We start from the raw sequence: 19324 nt of genomic DNA, 5'->3' as shown, positions 1-19324 counted from the left end.
CAGTCCCCATTTCAGGTCTGGCCGAGGTCGTCTTCTACACGTTTTACACGAGATCTGGGTGGTGGGCACCACGTGGTTGGTAAATCTCTGGCATCGGTGAAGCTGGATGCCTTTCGTCTGCTCACTGATCATTTTTATTTCCCAAAGAATCATCTCTTTACGTTCTTTCGCTTTCCTTTTTGATATTGTGAACTCTTGTCATTAGAAAATTAGCACTTGAAGTTCTGCCATGTTAGAGCTGTGCCCGGCTTTATCTTGGCACATAAATCAACAGTTAACCGCTTGGGCACAGCAGGTCTCAGAGTGGTTTTGTCCTCGCTGAAATGCCCCGGGACGTGAGACGTGACGCACGCAGCCTCCCGCGCCCTGGGTGAGGACTGGGCCACCCACCCACGGTCAGACCCCCTCAGGCACCGGCACGGGCCTGGCACTGGGGCAAGGTCATGGGGGATCACTGCAATGGGCAGAGAACGCAGGCATGAGTGGACGCCCGAGTCGAAGCAAAGAACCAGGGAAACGCTGAGCTCTCGGGGCCGCTCAGGGTTTGGAAAGAAGGGAAGGCCCCGAGCCCTGTGCTAGCAACGGGAAAAGCCAGGTCAGCCTCCAGGTGCTCCGTTCCTTGGGCCCACAGGAGGGCTGAGGTTCAGAGCTGCCGAGCCAGCCGAGTCCACAGACACAGTCCGCTCTGGCCAGTGCCTCCCACCTTTGCAGGGGTTCAGGGAAACGGACGGTGGGCAAGAGGAGAGCTGAAACGTGGACGCCTTCTAAAGGACCCCAAGCGAGTGGGCAGGTTGGTTTGGAGCTGCTGGGGCCCCGGGCCAGAAGCACACATGCATGGCGGCCTCCTTTCCCGGACCACCGGCTGAGGCGCTCAGGGGGTGCCTGAGGGCTGCGCACGGCCCCTCTGCTTCCCGGAGTTTTTCCTCCCACAAATCAGCAGCGCCGCGGTGCGGGTGGAGAGGATGCCCGCATTCCAGTCCTGGGGACACTGGCCCAGATGGCAGCTTTGGGAGAAGCAGCAAACCCTCCCTCCTTTTCGGGAGAAAGAGGGGTGTCCCGACTCCCGGGATGCAGGTGAAGACCTGTTGCTGCTGGTAACCCCCCGAAGAGGAATTCTGTAGGAGGCACATGGGTGCACACTTGAGTGCACACACTCATGTGCGCGCACACACGTGCACACGTGTGCACACGCCCCTTCCATCTCCGGCCGCTTCAGCAACACCCCCGTGGCTCCCTCGGCCACACTGGACAGTGAACTCGGGCGAAATGCTCTGGGGACAGGGTCTTCCGGCCACGGCTGGAGACACGTCTGACTGAACCAGCTCCTGGGCGACCCACGGTGAGGCCTCAAGGCCGCGGCGCCAAGGCAGAGGCCCTGGCCGACGACAGAGGACACCGGCACGCCATGGGGAGGCCCGGAACCCATGGCTCCAGGCCCCCGGGAGCTTGGTTTGGAAGAAGGCGCTGTGCTCCCTCCTGGGCGCAGTCAGCTCACCCAGGGCCACCACGTTCATTAACGTGTGTGTTAATCAGTGTACTAATCAGTGTACTAATTAGTGTACTAGCATCTGCCCTGGGCGGGAGCTGGGCCTGGGTGAGGCCCCAGCTGGTGACAACCTGGCCGCTCGCTCGCGATGGAGTCAGGCCCGCACAGCTCCGCCTGCCGCATGGGGACATTCTGTGCATCGGGCGTGAAAGCCTCTGGCCTCCGGATCCGAGAGGAGACGACGGTGCTTCCCGACAGCAGAGCCCTGGTCTCCTGTTCTCCCGCTGAGGTTGTGCAGGCCGCTCCCCACGCTGCCAGACCAGTGTCAGTCCCGGCAGGCGCAGCAGCAGCCTGGGTGGTTGAGGACAAGCTGTGGGGGCCTCAGGCAGGCGTCCTGCTGGGCTTGCGCTGCCTGCTTCTCTCAGGCTGGTCTCCAGGACGTGGGGCGCTCGGCCCCCAGGACTCGATGCCCAGTATGCCTGTCCCCCTGCGGTGGGGGAGCGGACTATGGGGCCCCACCTGCTCACATCTGGGAGGATGGGCGTGTTCAGCTCAGCTGCCACCTGGGTGGCCATGTGAGAAGGGTCTGCAGCGACTTCCGCACCACAGCCAGCCCCAATTTCCACAGAGACCTCCACCTAGAGACCCGGGAAGACTGGCTTCTCCCAGCGAAGCGCTCGGAGAAACCCACCCCCAGGACCAGCGTGGCATCCGGGTCTGCGGGCCCACACAGCGCCACGGACGACAGACACCTGGTCCAGGGCGCTGCCGCTCTTTCTGGGACAAGGACAAGGAGATAATGCAGCAAAGTGCGTGGCCCCCGCGGGAAGCTGGGCGACCCACCGTGTGACGTGTCCGATCACATGTGGCTTTGGGAAGACGGGGGGGGGGGCGTTGCTTTTCCTCGTGGGGGTTTCGGGGAGAAGGCTCCCCTCGCAGAAGGCTCCCGTCCCCTGGTATGGGTGGGACAGCGATTGAAGATGAGGCTGGTGCACAGATGTCCCGGGACTCGCTGGGTGGAGACAGAATGAAAGGAGAGGCAGGTCCGTCCTTGCGTGTGGGACCCCATCCTGGGGACACGTCCTCTGGAAGCTGTGGGCACTTTCTCTGCTTGAGAGAGTTAGGTGTGTCCCCACTCAGTCAGCCATTGTTGAATTCCTGGGAGCTTAAGGCCGTGGGGGTGGGGTGATGGGTGTGAGTCCCACCCCCGGGATAGGTGTCAATCTCTTTAAAAACAGTGTCGCTGGTTGGACATCAGGGAAGCGACGGTGTCAGATGTGGGGACTGTGCCTTGTAGCATTTCAACACCTGAATGCCGTGGCAGCTCAGCCTCCTGCTTTAAGTAAAAACATCAGGATTTACGTCCTTCTTCACCACGGGACTATTTTTCAACAGCTTTAAGATCCTCACGGTAACACAAGGTCCTGTCTGCACCCGCCACAGAGTGCCTGCGGCAGAGCAGCCCCGAGGACGGACGTGTTTGCCAGATTAAAGTGAGGCGTTCTCAATGGAGCGTGAAATGACTTCCGTCAGGGGGGCTCGGTGGCCCCTCCCCAACATGCCACCTGCCACCTGCCTTGGGTGAAGCCTCCAGGGCTGCACCTGAGCCCAGGTAAGATGTCCTTGTTACAAACTACACCCTCCTTACATTCCCCTTTGTGGCGTGAACTACAGAGGCGATTGAATCACTATTTGTGCCAATAACCTGGTTTCCAAAGTCGCACACCTCACTCTAACATCAGCTGGAGAGGCAGATTAAGTGACGGGAGCAGTCACGGGGGGACTGAGTGACCAGACGGACGTGTGACCTGCCAAAAGGGACACGTCTCCGTGCCCGAATACAGCCCCAGGTTGATGCATGCTCCCTGTTTGAAAGGAAGAAGGAGGTGCCATGTTTGTGTGTGGTATTCTGACATTTACACGGTCGGCGATTAATTAAAGAATACACACCGTGACAGGTCGACATGGCCTTGCCACGATGCTGTCACTTTGCGGAAGACAAATGTCTGGCTCACTGTTTGTCTCTGGGTTGACTTGGGATCAGAGGGAAGTGACCTTTCTTTGCCTCCCGCAGCATCTCCAGACACCCCGGGACACCAAAGAGGAGACGGGACAGCCCAGCCCTGGGAAGGTCCAAGTTCAAGTCTCGGCTGACAGGCCTGTGACTGGACTCGGCGAAGACTCCCCCCAGAGCCGACGACTGTTGGTGGCACCTCTACCCTGACGCCTGGTCCCTGGAATCCGGGAACAGAGACGGGCTCCGTGAGCAAAAGCCACGTGGGCGATCAGCAGGGGAGAGGAAGTCGGCCCAGATCTAGCGCGAGTCTCTGAGGTGCTGCTGTTTGCGAGCGGCACGCAGCCACGCCGGTCGTCACACAGGACGCCGAGCACCACACTTTGTCATCCATGGTTTCTCCTGCTGCTGTGGGAGCAAAAGTAAGCGGCTACTTAACCTTATTTCCAGCCCACTGTGAAATCTGCACCCTGATTCTAAAGCAGCTTCTGAGTTTGCCAGGGTCGGCCGGGGAGCAAGGCCCTGGGGCCGCTGCCTGTCCTTGGACCCTCCCCCTCCTGCTCCATCATGCCATCTGGCTCTCCCAGGTCCACGACCGGTCACTCATCAACAGCTGGAAACAGTGGCATTTAGGCTGTGGTGTCTACAACAGGATCCAGGTGACGTCTGGAGGCTGGAAGTCCAAGGTCAGGGTGCCATGCTGCCATGTGCTCATGGGGGCAGCTTCCGGGTCACAGCCAGGGCCTTCCTGCTGCATCCTCACCTGGTGGAAAAGGCCAGAGATCTTTCTGGAGCCTCTCTTATAGAGAGAGCAATCCGATTCGCAAGGGCTCTGCCTTTGTGACCCCTCAAAAGTCCCGCCACTTACCCCATCACCCTGGGGGAGGTGGAGTGGAGGCCACAGACGTCGGGGCCGCCGCAAACTGCAAGCGCCATGTTTATGGAAATATGTGTATATTATTGCAAGGCTGTATTTTCCCCATTCCCTGGTGCTTAGTAACCTTGTCTGAAAAAGCGAGGCCAGCAGGGAAGTGCAGTGCCCTTGGAGGCCCGCGGTCACGGACCACGTGGTGGAGGGGCCTTCTCAGGTCCAGGCTCTTCCCCTGCCAGGCGGCCCACGCGGTTTTCTGCTGCAGGGTCTGCCTGACCGCTCTCCAAGCTCCCTCCTGCCCCCACCCGCCCCTCCATCTGCGCCCGCTGTGCCGCCTGTCGCTGCTGTCCCCGGACCCTGAGAAGACAGCCAGGGCCCTGAGCGATCCACCTGAACTGGACCGTTAGGGGCCAGGGCTTTGCCTGTCACCTCGGTGCTCAGAGACAGGTTCACGCTGAGCATGCCCTCGCGGGTTTGGACAGACGAAGACGCCTCGGTCTTGGCTTTTTCTTGGCGAGCATCGGGTAGGCCGGGGGTGTTTGAACGCGGCACCAGAGCCGTGCGGAGACATGGCAGAAGGGCTGTTGGCCGGTGGCGGTTAGAGGAGCTTTGGAAGGGCCCTGTTTGATTTCAAGATCATTCACTTTCCCACCAGACACCCCGGCCCCAGTGGCAATTCAGCAGCCTCCAGGGACACCCAGGGGCCAAAGGGGGGGGGGGAGACACGAGTTTTCACTGCCCACTACATTTGCATAACTTAGAAAATAAATAGAGAGCTCACGCTGTGTGCCTGGCTGTGTGCCGTGTTCCTGGCGAACCTTCACAGAAGGGGCCTGTTTTGCAGTTTTGAGGTTTTCGGCTCTGAAGGCTGGCTTCCCGGCAATGCGGAGGAGCCTGCGGGCCGGCACCTGCCATGGCTTATCTGAACAAATACTTTCTGAGTGGGAGATAAAGCGACTTTATCTCCTCAGTCCCTTCTCCAATCACTGCTGGTTTCTGCTGCCATCTGCTCTCTGAGTTCCAAGCCGTCCCTGGATTAGAACAGAGTCAGGACTGTTTCTGCTGAATTCTGGACACAGAGTTGCCGGCGGGACATGGCAGTCAGTAGTGTCATTGGTCTGTGCAGCCCCTTGTCCCGAACACACCCCCACGAGGCCAGTGGCAGGGTGGAAAGAGGAGAGGCAGGCGGCCGAAGCGGGAACACCTTGTCTCCTTGCCCTGGCCCCTGGGGCGCCCCCATCCCTGGCTTGCTTCAGAACAGGGCAGGCCTGTCTCCTGTCTCTGCTCAGGCGAGTTTGAGCAGCAGACAAATCTGCTCTGTGGCCGCAGCGAGGTGGCACCTCCCCCCTGTGCCCACCCGGGGACGACAGGGTATGAGACAGTGTCCTAGGGCCATCGCAGCATTAAAACCAGATGCTGGCAAAGCCTTGGCTTCCACCTGTCCCCTCTGGGGCCTCCGGCCCGCAGCCCTCCCCCGGCCCCGGCGATGGAGCTGTGTTGTTTTGCTTCTGATCACTGTCAAGAGGCCCTTCCGCTCACCCACACAGTGGCGACCCGACCTCAAGTCGGTTCCCTTGCTGCTGTAACAAACCATCACGAGCTTAACACTTCACACAACGCAAGTAATTACCTCACCGGAGTCGGCGTCCAGCACAGGTCTCTGGGCTGAGATCCGAGGGTCCGCAGGGCCGTGCCCCTTCCCTGACGCTGCAGGTGAGACTCCGGCTCCTGCCTGTCTGAGGCTGTGGAGGCCACTCTGCAGCCCCCAAGCCAGCGGCAGCGACTCCTCTTGCGAGCTGCTCTCTGGTTCTCCCCCCCCCCGCCCCCTCCCTCCAATTTCCGGGCACAGTGATTGCACTGGGCTCACCTGGCTCACCTGGGAAACTACCAGGGCAGCCCCCACCTCAGGGTCAGCTGGCGTGCTTCCCCAACTCCACCTGCCACCTCCACTCCCGGCGCCATGAAAGGTCAGGGAGGCACAGAGTGCAGGGACCAGACCTTGGACACCTCTGGGCAGCCGTGTTTACCAGGGACCGCCAGGCGCTGGGGGGCAGGCAGGCGGGGACTGGGGAGGCAGTCACGTGGCCAGATCTCGTGTCTGGCAGATTCTTGTACGGTGACTGCCCTTCCGGACACACAGAACCGATCTGGGTTTATTCTTTTTAATCCTCACCCGAGCACATGTTTATCGATTTATTTTTAGAGATGGGGGAAGGTGAGTGGAGAGAGAGAAAGAGCGAGAGCAACAGCGATCCCTTGCCTCCAGTACGCACCCCGACCGGGGTCTGAACCCACAACCTAGGTGTGTGCCCTGACCAGGGATCGAACCTGCAGCCTTAGTTACGGGACAGCACTCCAGCCCACTGAGCACCGGCCAGGGCTCCCTCCTTTTGCGTGTGGTGACCAATTCCATGTAGTTGTGAACACCGTGCAGGTGGCTAGTGAGGGACGCAGAGACTCCCCGAGACCTGCGCGGTTCTTACTCTCGTCACGAAATTCGTATTCCAAGTCTCAGCACTGAAGATTTTCCAACCATGCTGGCGTTTTAACGACCTGAAGAGATTTACGAAATGATCGTGGGCTTGGACACCCGTGACACAGGCCCCAGTCTCCCCCACGCCGCAGGTGGTGGATGATCCCACCCTCTGTCGGGGATATCTCGTCATCCACAGGCGGCCGTTGGACCAGATGTGCCTTCCCTGGGCGGAGGGCACACGCCCCGCAGCCGTGTGGGGGGCTGCAGGTGGCGGCGGGCACCGAGTGAGGTTCTGTGAAATCACGTGCTGGCATTTCATTCTCCCTCGGTCCGTTCCGTTTCGTGCGTGAGGGGGGGTGTCTGCTTAGTGGGGGTGAGTGCGCGACACCTTTTAGAGAAGAGCCGCCCTCGGGCTCACAGTCTGCGGCCGACAGGGTGGCTGGGTTTTATGACGCGTTGCAAAGTTACTTCTTGTGTCTGTTTTTATCGCTTCCTCCCAGGGCGACAAGCGAGACTAGATTTGCACTCACAGTGCGATACTCCTGTTTCTCAAAAAGGAAAGCGAAAGCACGAGTTTCTAGACACGTCGCCGTCCGCCCGTCCCACCCTCGGGCTCTCCCCACGGCAGCCAGCCTTCCAGGGAAGCACCTCTGGGAATCACTTAGGGCGCATTTGCTCCTCCTCATCTCTCTTCTGCTGGTGGGGAGACATGTCCTTTCACACAGAGAAGCGGTGAGAACGTCCCCTGTGAGCCCCAATCTCAACCCTGAGGGACTCGAGGGCTCGCGAAGGTCACTCTGCTCACTGCCCCGTGTGACCGTTCCCAGCGGGCGTCTCCGCTGCTCCTGGTTAACGAGGGGAAAAGTGGCCGGGATGTCACGTGCCACTGAGCCTCCAGGAAAGCGGGGCACGACTCCAAGAGACTTTCCCCAGAAACAAGTCTGGCCCCAGGGCTGAATGGCAGCACCCTGGAACCTGGGGAAAACCCTCCGGAGATCACGATCTTATGAACTTGAACTCTGCTTGAGGGCAGGTCTCGGGGCCACTCCCCGAGGACGCAGGTCCCCCCCATGCGACTTTAAATCTGCAGATCCGGCCGGCGCTGCCTGTCAGTGGGACAGGTCTGCATTCGGAGCTCGAGAAGTTCGGTTTTAAAATTTCCCGTGTTGCCCAAAGAAAGGGGTCAGTAACCCACAGCCTCTCTTCTGGCTGCCGAGATAAAGTGAAAACCCGGAAATATGTGTGACGCTGATATCCGGTAACTTCCGGACGTGAAGTGGTAAAAACAATGAGAAATACTGAGATGGCCATTCTTACCTTTCTTAAATGTCGCTGTTCCTTCAGCCGCAAGATGAAACGATGGAAAACATGTCAGTTCACAGATGGGACAGGCGAGCGTTGATCAGGCCCCCCCCCCCTCACTGGGATCTCTATTCCGGAAGGTTCCCTTCCAGCGAGAACTCGAAAGGGGTGTCTCACCATCTCCATCAGAGGCTAAACTTGTCATTCGAGAACTTGTTCCCACCCGTAGCCAGAGGAAACCACAGCTGGGTTTCTGACTACCAAAAGCTTCTAAATCAGGGACAGATAAATAGGATCCTGATTTGAAAGGTCACGTTCAAAAGTGACATCAGTCGGCAGGGGGACCCGGCGAGCACAGCATGAGTCTGTGAGGTGGGCTGGTTGGAAGGGGTCGAGGAAGGGCGGGGTGGGCCGGGGACTCCCGCTTTGTCACGATCAGGCAGCGGCTTGCACCTGGCGTTTCTGGGTAGGCGAGAGGACTTGATGTCGCCAGAAGCGTTTGTGGTTCCCTGGGCACAGCTGGGACCACCTCCCAGGCCCTGAGAAGCGGTGGCTACCCAGAGATCTCCGGGAAAAGACGGGCAGGATGGGCGTGGGGATTAAATCAAAGTGAAAAGTGCCTAGAATCCCACTTTTCAACTTATCTCCTCTTCTGAGAATTCAATTTATCAGCTGAGATGAGGGCTAGATTGCAGCTTAAGAGAAAAGACAGAATGAAGGGTTGATGTTATCCGATCCTCTGGAAACATTTCTACCAGCAGGAAATGCAATTTTTTCCTTGTCCAGTGACCACCGTTCACCTTCACTGCCGATCTGACCGCTGATGCTCCTCCCTTCTGTCGTCCCAGAGACGCGAAGCCAGAAAATTGAAGTTCACGTCCTCGCTCTTCCACTTGAAAGCTCTGGGGTATCAGGAATGTATCTCAGATTCTTTTCTATAAAGGTATCTCAGGCCACCAATTTTTATATGTTCGAACAGTTTCAAATCAAGTAATATCACGCCACTCAAGTCGCCTGACCCCAAAAGGAAACGCCCTCTGATTCAACAGCAGGAGGCCACAGCGTCGTCTGGGACATGGGCATGTGTGCGCATTCCTGGGCACCTCCTTCCACAGAGCCAAGGTCGCCTGCCTTCACCACGAGGTGGCGCGTCGCCCTTGGCTCCTGAAGGTCTCGTGGGCACAGGGACACGGGTGGATGGAGGAGGAACTTCCCCGTGAGGACCTGGGTCAGGCGCTCAGGTGCGAGACTCACTTGGGGAGCCTTTTGCACAAGGTGATGCGTTGGAAAGAACCCAGTCCAAGAGACAGGATTAGTTGTAAATGATTTTCTTAACGAGAGGGAAATTAAATGTCACGTTTGATCTCCCTCGCTCTGCTGAAGTGTGCCTGGTGCTTGTTCTAAGATGTCACCGATAAGCCGTTTGCCCCCAGAAGCGCCTCCGTGTGTCTTAAGCAATGTTTGCATAGCCCTCACCGCCCCCTCTGAGGCGCCCCCTCCCAGCGTGGTCTCCCCGAGGAGCTGGAGCGGGCGGCTATGGGGGAGCATCGGCTCTGGCCCACTGACGGCCGTGTGTGCGAACAGCAGCCCAGCCCACAGCAGGGCTCTGTGGGGGCCGGGCTCTTCTGCCCACCTGGGCGGTTTCTGCAAGGCTGACGCTTTCACTCGCTTCTCCTAAGACCAGACCAGACCAGACCGGAAAAGTGAGAACCAGCGCCTTGCCTTGTGGGTTCTGTCTTGGTGTGCGCCTGGGCTCACGTCACCCTGCCCCCACCCCCATTGCTCCGGGACAAAGACGATTTCCTGCAGTGGGCTGATAATATGCAGAGAGGCCATTGAAAAGCACCTGGCCGCCTCCTGTGACCACACGTCCAATTCGGGGGCCAGCCTCGGGCACCGCGCTCCCAGTGAGTGACAGGCTTTGCAGGTCCCAGCTGCGGGGATGCGGGCGGGGTCACCGCAGCTCCACACGACACCCTGGATTTCCTAGACTGCGGCCGCATTCATGTCAAAACCTTTGCATGAATAAAAAGCGAGAAATATAATTAGTATTTGGAAGGGCCAGAGCGGCTGAATAAAAAGGTTCATCTTTTATTAATCGCATACATTTTGTATAAGGAGATTATTTCTCTGGGTTTGGGCTAACGTCGCAGATTTATTGTACATAATGGTGGGAACAGTTGGCCTGTGACAATTTAACAGTGTTTTGCAAAACCCTCACTTTCCAAGCTGTGCGTGTCAGCCGACCCCCTCCCCTCACCCCCACTTGTCTTCTTACCCACGAGTAAGTCCTCAGGGCCACTGGACCGTCCAGCTGTCCCTGTGCAGTGTCACCAGTTCCCCAATAGTAACCTGTCCCCATCCATGCCCCCTGAGAGGCCACAGGCACGGACGGACGCCTGTGGGAGTGGGCAGTGGGCTGGCCCCCAGTGTCTGACCCCAGAAACCTGTGCACCTCACGCACAGTTCAGTCTCCTTAGCTGACACTGCCATAACCAAGCACCACCAACCGGGTGGCCTATGTGACAGAAATCATCGTCCCCCAGGTCCAGAGACTGGAGATCAAGACCTGGGAGTGGGCAGGGATTGGGCAGGGAGGGGGCAGGGCGGCTCAGAGGGACGGGGCAGGGCACAGGAGGGTCCCCTGTGCCCGCGAGACCCTCAGGTATCTGACATCCATACAGAAGACTGGTCAGCACCAGAATGAAACATTTACTGAGAGTCTGAGGTTTCTCTAGAGAGGAGACTGTTCCCTCAGTCAAAGAGGTGCTCACACATCAGATGGTTTTAAAGAGGTTCACACGCAGCGGTCAGAACCGACCTCCGCTCAGGACGAGCGGGAAGGGGAACAGCAAGCGTGAGGTGTGCAGAGTTCTGCAGCGTGAGTGAAGATGGCCTCCCCGGCCCATCGACTGTGGCAGCCCAGTGAGTGCGGGGAGCCCTGCCCGCTGGGAATCCAGGGAGGGCTGCTGTGTTTGCCGTCGGTGCTGACGGAGCTGTACCGGGATGCTTGCACGTTCTGGTCGATTGCCCCGACTGCGGCCGGCTTCCCTGGTGCGAGCCTGCCTCTGAATGCCCAGGGCGGAATTCTGTCCTTGGATGGGCCCAGCCCGCGTGCCATGGGGTGTCTGGTCTGAAGTGATGGGGACCCAGTCCGTCCTGAGCCTGCAGACCCTGGTCCTTAATGTCCGTGGCCATGGACGCTCTGGTCCCACTCGCCCCCCAGACCATGCACGTGGCTCAAACCAGGGCGTGAGCCAACGAAGGGAAATGCACAGGAGGTGGGGAGAGAAGGGGGAGGGCAGGGCCCTCCAGGGGGGTGGCAGAGGGACCGTGCCACCGTGCCCAGGCAGAGAGGGCCCCGGGGCCAGACGGGCAGGTCAGGAGGTTGGGGGGGCACTTTCTGGAGACAGTGGTCTGGCCTGTGGTCAGTGTCCTGCTCTGTAAGATGGGCATGACCTAGTGGCCTCCGGGGCCGGTCGGCTGCGGGTGTATGTGTAGCCAGGCCCCGCTGTCCCTGGGAAAGAATCCCATTTCCCACATATAGCTCCCGGGAGCGGGCCCCCTCCCCCACATCCCGCCTCTCAGCAGCATGAGCTCACCGAGCCGGGACTTGTAAACGGCTTCATTTCAGTAAAGACATGACACACACACAGGAAACACCCCTGAGTCACCCCGTGTTCTCACACAAAACACGGTCACCGCTGGGAACTGGCTTCCACGGCGACATGCTCGTAAGGCGGGACAGCAGCCGTCAGAGAGACGGGGCACCGTCCCCTCTCTTTACTGAGAGACCGAGGCAGAAACATAAATTACCCCGTTTCAAAGACCCTCAGAAAATGCATCTCCTGGAGCTGCGTTCGATTTGAAGCCGATCACCCGTGGCTTGTCCTGCTTTTGTGTCCTGAGCCACGGGCAGACCGGCGGCTCTCGATTGTTTGAGGGCCCCGGGTTCGGCAGCTGCTGGTCTAGGGCTTCCCCCTGGTGGTGCCGTATCTTCCCTCTGTAATCCCGTGACAGAGGGGGGCGCTGTCCCACCGCTTTGATCTAAGCTCCTGTTCCGAGCTGCAGGCCTCGGCTGTTCTGGGGAACAAACGTGCCCCGTGGGCGACACGCGTGGCCGGGGTAGGGAGGAACACCCCGAGTACGCCTGCTCTGCGAGTGTTTTTCAATGGATCACACACAGCGTCGTTCCGAGGCAGGCACCTTTGGGAGTCAGGGAGGGAGGAGGGGCCGTGCACGTGACCCCACGTATTGCTAGCGAAATTTCCCTGAGTGTCCCCAGGGAAGTCCTCGTCAGGGCCAGGGGGCCAGAGACGAGCTGGGACACAGCCCCTCCCCCGCATTCCTTCTGATCTTGGAGACCTCGTGGGCGGAATGGCCTCTGTCCATGGCAGACACCGTGCCAGGGTCGTCTCCCCGAATGCCAGCGCCCAGTCTGTCTGGGTACCACAGCTGAGGGGCCTGGGCCCAGCCGACCAGCCGATAGGATTGGTTTGCATCATTCCTTGGACCCTCAGGTGTCATCTGAACAAGCCTCGGGGGAAGACAGGGAAGCACAGAAAATCCGATGGTTGGCAGAGTCGCCTCAGTGTCAGGAAAAGGCCATCAGTCGCTGGGGCCATATGGTCTTGAATGGAGGTCACTGGGGCATCTTCACAGGCACCTGCCTGGTCTGCTGTGACAGGCGCTGTGTGGCCAGAAGGCACATTGGCGCCGTTGTGGAAGAGCAGGTTGGGGGCACCCGAGTGACCTGGGGCAGCTCCGAGGCTCACCTGCCCATTTAATTATCCCCAAAACAAATACACAGGAGCCAGAGCACCTGCCGAACCTTCTGGCATCCGGGAGAAAGACCGAGTTTCACCTGAGTGCTGCTGCCTGTTAGGTTTCTTTCTTTCTTCCTCCCCTGGCTGGCGACGGGGAGCCGTCAGTGCGGGGATGTCGTGGTGGGCGTGCCGCTTGGTGGATGCGGATGAAGAGCAGGCAGAGAAATCCTTTCAGTGAACCCCGTGCGAGGCTTCTGCTGGAACTGTCGGGTGAAAGGAGGCGACGCCCACTGTGAACTGGTCCTCCTCGCTGCCCACACCCCAGCCACCTGTCCCGTTAATTAAATCCCGAGGGCGTCCGAGGACGCTCCTGGCAACCGCGCTCCCGTCTGCGGTGTCCGGGCACACTGCCCCGCAGGGCTCGCCTGCCAGGCCAGCCCCTCTCGGAATCCACCCGTCCAGATGGTCCTCTTGCGTTCATGCAGCGGGAGAGCTCCAAACAAAGAAATCCAAGGCGGACACTGGGGGGGAGCGCCCTGGCTTCCAGGATAACGAGGAAGACGGTCTTCCCCCTGCAGAGAGACAGGCAGCATCTCCGTAAAGCTGCTAATCCAATTTGAAGGGGGAAATAATGACCTTCTCCGGCCGCCATGTGGAAACGTCCTTGGAGAGGAAAGTGGACGTCACCTGCAGCACCTCTGGGCCGGAGCCAGGAGCTGTACCAGCCAGGGTCGGCTCCTTCAGGGCGCAGTGCATTCTATGGGGACGCACCTTGGGATCGATGGGGACCTTTCTGTCCTGAATGACTCTCTCGGGTGTCGCAGGACCACCCCGAGGCCACAGCTCTCTCGGGGGACATGCCACAGGGGGAGAAGATGAGGCTCTGGGGAGGGGCTCACTCACACATCTCTTGCATTTTAAACTTACTTTTTAAGGGAAGGGAGAAGCCACTATTCCTCATTCCCCGGAGTCCACCGACACCTACCCAGTGTCCTCCAGCTCACTGAGCTGCAGAATGCCTGGCCGTCTGGGCAGACAGACGGCGCCACCTCCTGGGCTGCGTGTTCAGGCCCTCCCCTTCCACGTCCATCTGCCTGTGGTCCCCGGGGTGTTCACCTCACCAGTGGGGAAGCAGGGGCGGGGCGAGTTTCAGGCATGTAGTCACTCATTCTTGAACAGTACAGAGCTGGAGGTCCCTTCTCGGAGAGGCAGAACCGGGAAACCCAGGAGGGCCCGGCTGCTGTGAGTGGGGGTCCCACCCTTTCTCCTGTGGTTCCTGTACACCCCCCAAACCAGTGGGACGAGCTGCTCGGTAAATAAACTGCTTTGATCCATTCTTCTTTGAGTGTTTCATCTGTTTCTTATTGAAATGCCGGCTCATACCTTGTGTATCAAACTGTGCCCACTCTGGCTTTCGTGACATAAATGTTGCCTTTTAAATAAACGTAGTTCTTTCTTTCCGAGACTGTGTAGAGAGACGCTGACATGTAAGCGATCGTCTGTGTGTGTCAGACGGGCGCCAGCCCGAGCCCAGGACCGGCAGCACGCACACGGAGGGGATTTATCGTGAGCACAGGTGAGCGCTCTTACTGCCAGGGTGGCTAGGTGACCCCGAAATCCACAGGGCAGGGCGTCGAGAGGGGAAGCCTGGGTTCCCGCCTCCTGGGCGGAATCTCTCTTTTTCTGGGGGAAGCCTCTGCTCTGCTCTTTAAGGTCTTTCAGCCGATCGCGTCAGCCCCACCAGACTCCCTAAAACCATCGCCCGATCACACAGCCAGCTGACTGAGGTCACGAACCGCACCTCGAAAACACCCCTAGAGCGACACCTAGGTGACCCCCGAGGAGGGCAGCCTGGCCTGCGGCCCCCACCAACCCATCCCACCTCGGGGTTTGGGCACACGCCCGCCTCTCCTAACAGCGGCTTGTGAAGGACAGGTTTGGGAACGGTGGCTCCATGCCACTACCTAAGGGAAGTGGGAAGGAAGGGGACATACCCACGGTCACCTGGAAGGTCAGAGGCTGTCTGACAGTCAGGACTGGAAGTGAATCCTCACGGTTCTTGGCCCGTGGCATTTGCAACGTACCTTGTAGTGTTCCTCCTGGCACGTGGGGCCACCCAAGACTCAGGGTCAAAACCCCACTGACAGGCTTTGGAAGATGGGGGTGGCGCTTCTTCAAACACGCTTTCCTGCTGAACGGAATCTCAGCCGCTTTGAGTCACTTAAAAAAACTCCTGCGTAGGATGAGGGCTTGTCTTAATTTCCGAGACAACTTAAGAAGGGCTGGCTCACCCCGGAAACCAGCTCAAAGTCAAACACCAAGGAGAATGGGGCAGGGAGCAGGATGGGGGCGGCTCCAGGGGGCGAGGGAGGAAGCTGAGACCGGGGGTCCGGCCTTGGATGGAGATTCTTGTGCAAAACCTCTGGATCGCCATGCTAATTGGCTGGGTCACGGCAGAACTTTCCAGAACAAGGAAAATTGTAATGCCTCCACCCCCTACCTCCTACTGATGCCGCAAAGAGAGCCTCTCCCAAGCCTTACGTAAAAATCGCCTTCTACCGGGAGCTTGCGGAAAGGGAACAAGCTAACGAGCGAGCCACTCAGCCTGGCATTCTCCTTTCACACTCTGTTCTTTTTAGACTTAGTTGCATTGGTATCTTAGATTGAAAATAGGAACGTTTCCCCTAAGACCCCAGATCTTTGGAGCCTCACGAAACGGGCAGGGAGGACCCCCACCTTCGAGCGGGCACAGCCCCTCCGCTGCCACAGTCTTCGCCTCCACGGCCGTAGTTCTGTTTCTGGGCTGACCTCTCCGGGCGTGTGCACGTGAGAAGCCGGGACAGGAGAACACCTGAAAGGGCCCACTACTCACCCTTCCACCCCTGGGACTGTGTGGGCATCTGTGGGGGCGGAGTCTGGTGGGGGTGGAGCCTGGACAGGGTGGAGCCTGGACGGGGTGGAGCCTGGACTTGGTGCTGCTGGGGCAGCTGGTGGCCCTCTGCCCCGCCCTGCCCAGCTCTGCTTCTCCCCTAACTCCCATCTCTAGCTCCTTCCCTTTCTTTAATGACTCCCTCCCTTTTGTTTTGCTCCAGTGATCCTAACACAATGTTTCTGCACACCTGTGAAGTTAATTCATCTCTGTCTCCCTGTAATTTAATCCAGACCACAAGACTACACTCATCTCTAATTTATGGCAAACCAGTGAGGCATGGATCTCATTAAATCATGTGGGGCTAACGAGAGACTCCATTCTGATGCCGCGGAGTGTCTGGTGGGGCCGCTCAGCATCACATTTGTCAGGGAGTCCTATAGAACAAGCAGCTGCCTTTGCCGCGGGCGGTATTAAATACACGCCCCGCCTCTTCCCCCTGCTGACTAACGGATGCTTAGCCGAGAAAAATCCTCCTCAGTCCAAAAGAAGTATTTCGATCCACTCTTTTCTACGCTGAAAGCTGGCTGGATTAAAACTTCTTTTATCTGATGACGCAGTTGCATCCAATCTGCATTCTCTGATCGCTCTGCCCTCCCCACCACACGAAGGCACAGGAAAGGGGGCTGTTTTTGTCACTGTGAAGTGTTAGGTATCCAGGACGGTTCGCTTCCCCGAAGGCAACCCGTCTCCTGGTGGGCTGTCCTGCTTCTCTCGGACTAACCTTGGAGGAGATGGGCCGCAGCGGCCGGCCGGAGGGCTGAGGGTTTGGGGAGTGGGATTTCCTTCCGCACTGAGGGAGAGCAGGCTCCTGGGGGGGGCCTGAGTTCTGGCCCGTCCATTCTCTGTGGTGACAAGGGAGTTTCTCCCCTACTCCTGGGGACGTTGGCACCCGGATGGCCTTGCTTGCTTTTCGAGGGGTTTTTGTGTCAGTTAATAGAGAGGTAGGTCCCTGCTTCCGGGCAGAGGGATGCCACAGCCCAAGACCCGGACACATGTCATACAGCAGCCGACTCTGAGTGCATCAGCCCTCAACCAGATGAACCCCTGGCTGTGGAATCCTGTCCTGTGTGACTCCCAGGCTCTGCCCTCTTGGTCCCCATGGGCCCACGCTGGGACTCCCCACGCTTCTGTGTCCACCTGCCTCTCTGGCCTCAGCGGCCAAGGTCGTCCCGGTGCCACTACTTCCCAGGCTCCCAGCCTCCACTCCCGCTGGACGAAGTCAGCTCTGCCACCCTCACCCTGTCCACCGAGTGAACATTTTCTGTCCTGTTCGGCCACTGTTGATTTCCTGTAATTCCCTGCTCGAGACCGGGCTTCTGTTAACCCAGACTCTCTAGAAATAAAAATACAAACGTGTGTGTGTGTGAGTATGTTTTCCTGCGGGGGCTGACGTTCCGCAGTTTCCAGCTTGGCGGGGGCACGCGGGGCTGTGCTGTTGGCAGACGCAGAAATCGGCCCACTGTTAACGCCGGTCTCGCTCACTAGCAGCCAGAGTTGCTTGTCATGCAGACAGTCACTGTTCGCTTAGCTCTTGAGTTTCCAGCCTGATCTCTCTGGAGAGGTGGCCGACTGAAGGGACCACAGTTTAATGGGCAGATAATCCAGTCACAATGACAGGCAGGCCGTCAGAAAGATGAAAATCTCCTCACCCGGGGACGCGGCTCGGCCGGGCCTTTCCGGGACCCGCGGGCGACCCGAAGAACGTGGCGTCTGCACTGGTGAGGGGGCACGTCCCAGTCGGCACCCTGATAATTACGTGGCCTTGTTGGAAGCTTGAGATAGACGCAGGGCAACTGGGAATGTTTGAGTTTTAAAAGGACATAAACATAGAGGACAATAAAGAGGGATTTTAAAGACTTGCCTGTGAGACCCTTGATGCCAATCAAATGTGGAAAACATTGCTGGCAAAGGGCAGCCCGTCCTTCCTCGCCGGGCCCCGCTGTGAAAATGCGGCCGGGCTCGGCGGGAGCTTAGTGTGCGCTCGTGCGCACTCTGGGTGCTCCTGTGTGGGCTCCACTGAGCCCTCGGGTGTGAGTCTGCGTTGGGCGCGGGTGCGGGCTGCTTGCTGAGCGCACGCTGGTGATGGACGTTGAAGGCGATTAGAATAGAAAGAACACTCGCTCACGATGGATCCATGCTGGTGCTGGAAATTGCTTTGTCACTAGGCTGGACTTGGGCAGCCGCGTGGAAGGTTAATTACAACAGGCCACCTTCTGAAACAACAAATGATCTTAGAAAGCCTGCCGTTGGCTAATTAATTTATTGCAAGCGACAGGGGCCTCGCCGATAGGCTTTGCTGACGAACAGAGAATGACATCCCCATGTTATGGCTTGAGCTGGGCGGCGACCTGGCAGGCCACGCTCACACTCGGCAGTGGCCGTGGGGAGTGGGTTAGTCAGCATGATTAACGTCACGCTATGGTAACAAATAGGCCCCACCTCTCAGGGGCCCCCTACCTGTGGGAAAGGTTTGCTGGCCCCTCGGCCCATGACTTGCCCTTTGGGATGCAGGCTGCTTGGGCAGTGGCCATCGGGGACACGGCTGGGCATCGTGACAGTGTGGTGAATATCGCATTGGGATTTACAGCTGTCATTTGGAGTGACAGGTGGTAGATGGCAAAGCCGGCCACACGCAGCCCCTCCCGGGATCCCTGCCCTTTCAGTGACCTTGGAAGTCCTCCACCCAGAGGTGGTGTCTTGCTGCACTGTTCAAACACAGGCTGGCTTTGTGACTTGCTTGGCCCATGGGGACAGCAGCCAGAGCGATATAATCAGAAACTTGAACGGTGGTTGTCCTTGGGCTTTGGCCTCTCAAACCCTTTTTCCATCGGCGCCGTACGAGGCCGCAGGAGCCTGGGGAGCTCGTCCAAGGCTGGGGGGGCTCATCCAAGGCCGGGGGGGCTCGTCCAAGGCCGGGGGGCTCGTCCAAGGCCGGGGGGCTTGTCCAAGGCGGGGGGGGGCTCATCCAAGGCCGGGGGGCTCATCCAAGGCCGGGGGGCTCGTCCAAGGCTGGGGGAGCTTGGCCCAGGCCCACAGCACGGCCAGAGCCTCTCATACTTGAGAGCAATTAGAGTGTTTTCTTTGTTTTTAGCCACTGAGTTTGGGGCGGTTTGTTACAACGACAGACAACTGTCCCTAACATGTCATTTCTATTCGACTTCCGTTGGCCGGAGAAAACCACATAGCCCGAGTCAAGTTCATGGAAGAGGGGTCTGGGGGGGTGGCTAGAGCAAGTCTGGGGGAAGCTCCTGGCTGCAGAGACCAGACAGCACCGATGCCCCACTCCGTGGGCACGCCAGGGAGGTGGATGAAAAAGCAGCCACCACCACCAAACCACAACCACAGCCCGAGTCAGGAGTGGACGCCGTTCGCCCCGCGGGCCACACGTGTGGTCCTCACGTCCAAGCACCGAGCTCTGCTGAGGACATAGTGAGCCCCTGACCTGACTCTGGGGAGCCGCTTCCCTGCCGTCCACCT

At 58.8% G+C, this 19324-nt stretch overlaps 1 long non-coding RNA gene across 2 annotated transcripts; it reads right to left on the bottom strand.

Moving 5' to 3' along the window:
• Positions 1-371: 371 nt before the first annotated feature.
• Positions 372-6431, bottom strand: LOC128781450 (uncharacterized). 2 transcript variants are annotated; one of them, XR_008427428.2, is made up of 3 exons: positions 6248-6431; positions 5153-5402; positions 372-4263 (listed from the first exon to the last, which is right to left on the bottom strand). It is a non-coding gene; the product is annotated as an uncharacterized lncRNA (long non-coding RNA). The 2 variants fall into 2 exon arrangements; XR_008427427.2 differs by lacking the exon at positions 6248-6431 and adding an exon at positions 6002-6159.
• Positions 6432-19324: the final 12893 nt, after the last annotated feature.

The sequence above is a fragment of the Desmodus rotundus genome, chromosome 7, assembly GCF_022682495.2.
Source record: "Desmodus rotundus isolate HL8 chromosome 7, HLdesRot8A.1, whole genome shotgun sequence".
Taxonomy (NCBI): domain Eukaryota; kingdom Metazoa; phylum Chordata; class Mammalia; order Chiroptera; family Phyllostomidae; genus Desmodus; species Desmodus rotundus.
This window is presented reverse-complemented; position numbering and strand designations above follow the sequence as displayed.